Raw genomic sequence first — 6,000 nt, forward strand, 5'->3', positions numbered from 1 at the left:
AGTGATATGAATAGATAAGTAGTATATTTGATAAGGCGTCAACTAATTAACTTTCACTGTTTTATTTATAAAAAATTATCCTTTATTCATTAAAATTAATAAATTATTAATAAAATATATATATTATATTGTAAATTTATTTTAATGTGCCATGACATCCATTATTATCCATTCCAGCATTTGACATCAATTTAGCAACAGTTTCCAGCGGCTTCAGCTCTCTTACTATTAATGGATTTTTATTGGTATATACAGTAGGTAGCCACTTGAGTTAAAAAAAATTTCTGAACATAAATTTACTGTAGCCCTAAAATACTTAGCAGTTCTTAAGAAACACTTGAGAATGTCAATTTATGAAGAACATAAATTTAATGATTAAAATACAAACGTATGGTATAATTGGGTATAGTATACTAGTAGCTTGCGTGTCGCCTATTGTTTAGATAAGCGCCGATAAGTCAGGTGCGGTAGCACCAAAAATCAATTTGCTGCTTAAAATTCCCGACAATCTAAAATTGTATTATATTTGCGATTAAATTTATGATATCGGCGATAAATTTTATATTTTAGTAGCCTTTATTAATAGCTTTTAAAAATTTCACATTTTCCAAGTTTTTGTTTTTATACCCTGAACAGACATGGTATATTAAGCTTGTCACGATGTTTGTAACACCCAGAAGGAAGCGTCGGAGACCCTATAAAGTATATATATAAATGATCAGTATGTTGAGCTGAGTCGATTTAACCATGTCCGTCTGTCTGTCCGTCTATATATATACGAACTAGTCCTTCAGTTTTTAAGATATCATTTTGAAATTTTGCAGATGTTATTTTCTCTTCAAGAAGCTGCTCATTTGTCGGAACTGCCGATATCGGATCACTATATCATATAGCTGCCATACAAACTGAACGATCGGAATCAAGGGCTTGTATGGAAAACTTCCGCATTTTACTACATATCTTCACGAAATTTGGTGTGAGTTATTGTTCATAGAAATAAACACATAGTCTCTAAAAGAAATGCTTCGGTACAGCCGATTTTTCTTGTTTCACCTTGAATACATATATTGACTTGAACATATATAAGTCGAATACATTTTCCATATAGTTAGATCTTACAGCGCTGTAGCTGTAGGTTAGTGTAATTGGCGTAGATACTGTTTAGCCGATAATAGCCGAAGTAGTAATAGGTTAAAGATCTGAATTATTTCTTAAAGTAAGTTTTCCTTGCTTAACTATGCTCTGGAATATATATTTCCATATTTCAGTTATGTTTGGACAGTTCAGAATTACAAATGACAAAATTGAATGAACCCGAAACTAGCTTATTCCTTACCTTTTTCTAAAACAGAGTCATTTATGACCATGTTTGCTTTACAAAGAAAAGGTCGACAATTCAGACGAAGGGGTTATTGAAACTTCTCTTAATCTCTAAAAAACACTCTGTACATATCTATGCCTGCATTCCTTTTTAATGAATTATAGTTACTGAGCTTTAGAGGAACTTTCGGTAAAGCTCGGTGTATTTCAGAAACATTGTATCACTAAGTAATAACCATCTAAGAAATAATAGGTAAAGATCCTTCTCCATAAGAGATGATTTGGTGCAGTATTTCGAGTCGCACAAAAATTTTCATTTCCGGTTCGGAACATTGTGCTTTAAACAGACTCAAACGAGCTACTTTCTAGTTCAGGAGTTGAATGTGAAACTTCTTTACAGAAGATAAATTATACTTATACAAAAGACAAAGCAGAGCTTAAGTCCAGCTCCACACGATCACATTTCGAACTCTCTTTTACACCCTCAACATTATTAGTTTTGTGCGGCTTTACACCTCCGCTTTGCACATTTCGACCGCAGCTCTTTTCGCGTCGCAGAAAATATTAAAAGATTACATATTTACTCATTGCTAAAGTCGGCACATTCGCTTTCAATCACAATTACAAGCATATACATACACACACATATGTGTAGGCGCCTTTAAATAAATGCTAATATCTAACAAGCTGTCTGCGGTGTCTGCTTTCACTTTAGCTGATTTACCATACACAACAACAGCTGTTGCGGAAATTGTCAGCGTCAACGCAGCCGCTACTCAGTTGAGCGAATGCGATCATAACGAATTAATGTCACTTATCATATAAACAGCTAGTAGGATTTGCTGTCAACACACAGGCAAACATACAAATACTCACTTCACATACACATACGCACATGAGCTCGTGCATACAGTGTGGCAGGTAGTCAATGTGTAACTCAGGTTGTGTGGGGACTGCTATATATGTATGTATGTATGCTGGCATATTCAGTTGCCGCGCTATAGCGAGAGTGAGCAATGCGCATGGAAGCGTATGCACTTGATGAGCTTATATCCGTTGCAGGTGGGCACGTAACCATGGCATTTAGGATATGCTATACGACATCTATGCCATGGAAATGCTTGTGTGCATGTTCAGTTCAGTTTTATTAAAAGCAACATTTTTCGAAATAATTACGTGCTAAACAAGTTCGTATTTATTGCGCACGCTTTAATATAGATAGAGTTAAAAATTTATGTGTAATCAAAAAATTTTCCCAACAATAAAATATTTTTTAAAAACTGTGTAAATAATTTGATAAAATGTTTTCTTAATTTATTTTATTTTTTTTTTGCTATTTTTTTTACTTTTCTTAACAAAAGCTTGAGCACCTGTTATACTAAGAAGCATTACCATAGCTACTTTCATAGATACGCAATTTAATTTTTCGTACTCAACTAGCGGTCAACACACTGCACCTTCTCACATGACTGATACTAATTTCCTTGCAGCTCAAGCAAAATATTTACTCTTTTAATAGCAAGTTCTAATTAAATGGGTGTTTAGGTACTCCTACATAACTGATACCCTTGTATGCACTTCTTTGATGATGACGCATGTGGGTTTATTTATCAAAAATAAAGTGAAACTTCGGTGTCGCCAATGAGCAGCTGCCAATTAGTGCAGTCAATACTATTTACAGAAATCATAATTAAATAAAATGTTGTTTGTAATGCACATGTGGAATAGTGCTTACTTAGTGCAGAGAGAGAATATTATGTAACGAAACTCTCTATTTTGATTAATAATGGAATGTCAATACAAAAATAAATTCAATTAAAACGAGTAAGGAAAGGCTAAGTTCGGGTGCAACCAAAGATTTCTCTCGCAATTTATTGCTATATTATTATTATTATTAAGATCACACACAATTTGACCCATATATTCGGCAGAAAGTCCAATAGAAAAACGAAAATCATCATATATATTATATTAGGGTTAAGGTAATTCCTGAACCGATTTCACCCATTTTCATCACCAACATACATTATATCTGATATATATGCTTAATTTGGCTAATTTTCATATTAACCGATTTATAAGCTATTAAGCCCATCGTAATTTGGAAAATCCTATAATTAGCTATATGCGAACTAAAGGAAGTTATGAACCGATTTTAACCATTTCTGGTACAGAGACACACTATTAGAAGAAAACGATTTCCCCTGAATTAAATTAAGATATCTAAGAGATTTGCCGATATTTTCGGTGAAAAATTAACATAAGGCACAAAGTTCTTCGTATTCGATATATGGGGCATTGAAGAGTTGTAGTCTGATTTCGTAAATTTTTTCACAAGTAATGCCACAGATTATACAGTATTTCTGTAAAGTTTTATTTCGCTATCTTTCTTGGTTCCTTAGGTATATCTTATAAAGATCTTATAAAGATTATCCTTCATACCAAATTTTACTTCAATAGCTTAATTTATGGCTTAGTTATAGCTCTTTATATGTTTTCGGTTATTGCCATTTTGTAGGCGTGGTCAGGCAGTTGTCCGATTTTGCCCATTTTCGAAAGCCACTCTCTCACTCTCCCATGTGTGCCAAGTTTCGTCAAGATATATCAATTTTTACTCAAGTTATCCGTTGCACGGACGGACGGACAGATAGACATTCGGATTTCTCGTCTCGTCGTCCTGATCATTTTGATATAACTAACTCGGTTAGTTTTATGACTTACAAGACTTGCGAGAGTATAAAAATAATAGAAATTTAATAAATATTATAAAATAGACGGTATGAACATAACATAACTCATCTAATAGCTTTATATATGTACATATGTATAAACACTTCCGCACGAGTACATAAACAACTCGCAACAACAAATATGCTGTATTAGCTCTCAATGTAAACTCACACTAAAAAAAAATTATCTAAAAATAGATTACCATGTTCGAAAAGCCCCCCAACTGCCGCCACTAATGATTATCCCACACCTTAATTACACAGTACGGCGCAATGTGCAGCGCATTAAGCCCCCACCGCTCCAACTTAATTAACATTTAAATTAATTAACCTCATTTACGTATTTCACAAATTTGTTGTTGGTGTTGTTTGTGTAGGAGGCAACTCTAGCTACGCATACAACCTCTAGTGCGAGTATATTAGCCGCTGCGGGAGAAATTTATGAAATTTCCATAACTCCAACACATGGCACAGTCACAGTTCAGTTCAGCTCAGCTGACAGCTGACGGTTGTCAACCGCAGGCGGGGTGCCACAGATTTTTCGGATTCTTTTGCGACATAAAATTTTTCGATTTATTGTTGCTTTTTTCCAACCTGATAACCACAGCGACACACACACACACAAACACAACCGGAGCAGCAGCCAATGCGAAGCAGAGATTTTTTATTATTCCATCTACAGCTTGTCGTAGTAATTAATTTTGAAAAGTTTTTTTTTTGCATGCCAACTGAACATGCCAACCAGAGTGTTTCCACTCTCTCAAATGAGTGAGCGAACGGTGGAGATGGCAGCGGAAAGGTAAGGAAATTAGTGGATGGCAGCAACGGCTGCTGGAGAAGTGACTGTTGTTGTGGCAGTGATTGCTTTAATTGATGTTGCCTCTGCCACTGTTGCACTGCCAGCGACGCTGTTGCCGCCATTGCTATTGTGAAGCGATTGGTTTACGGCAATGCAGCACGTAATGATGTGCAATGCGCCGTGGTGGGGAGCCGAGTATGTGCTGCCGAGTTGCTGATGTAATATTGGAACGTGAGCATAAAATCATTTTAATTAATTTATACTTTTCGTCGGCATGCCAGCCGCACACAGACACATGCAAACACACACTCACACTCACTTGTGTTTGTATTTTGTCTGCTGAAACTCTTCGCAGCTGCGGCGGTTCGCCGAATGTGCGCTCATTTGCTCTCCTCTGCTGTCTGCCAGAACCACAGTCAGCTGCCGTCGGCTGGCTGTCTGCTGCTGCCACCGTTCGTCGGGCGCCCGGGCGTATGAGTGATGTGTCGTGGGTGGCAATTAACTTGTGCGCTCAAAGTTGCGTGCGATAAAGTTTTTGCCAAAAATGTCGGCTGCGCCAGCCATCGTTCCACTTACATATGTACATCTGTATATGTGTGTTTGTGTGTTTATCTGTGTGTGTCTGTGCGCACTGAAGCGTTGTGTGCGCTGTGGGAAATTAGTTAAAGGCTTTCGCTGTATTACGAATATCGATTGCTCGCTTTCGCTTAAACGCGAAAATCTCCATTAAATGTTGCGTAACGCTGCAATGGCGTGATTTATTGACTGTCAATAAACAGTCGGTCGCAGATAAACGCACATGAATGCATGCTGCTTGGGAAATTGTTAGTTAGTTAGCATGACAGCTCTCAGTTAAAGCCACAACGGAAGATTTGGGTGCTAATCAAGCAAGTAGTTTCTAGTGGAGGCTGTTCGTAGAAATAATGCTGTAGATTAGGGAAATGTTACGACTTTTTATGGTTTCGGATTTCTGAGATTTTATTTTATTTAATGCATATTAAAGCCTATTAATTTGAATTAGTTTCTAATGCGAATAATTAAACAATAACAAATGTGGAAGTGCTAAGATCGAAAAAAATAATTCGTTACTACTTTCTCAGACTACCTTTATTACAATAAAATCGTAGAAAATATATACGACACTTCGTTGCT

This window comes from Zeugodacus cucurbitae, chromosome 6, assembly GCF_028554725.1.
Source record: "Zeugodacus cucurbitae isolate PBARC_wt_2022May chromosome 6, idZeuCucr1.2, whole genome shotgun sequence".
Classification (NCBI taxonomy): domain Eukaryota; kingdom Metazoa; phylum Arthropoda; class Insecta; order Diptera; family Tephritidae; genus Zeugodacus; species Zeugodacus cucurbitae.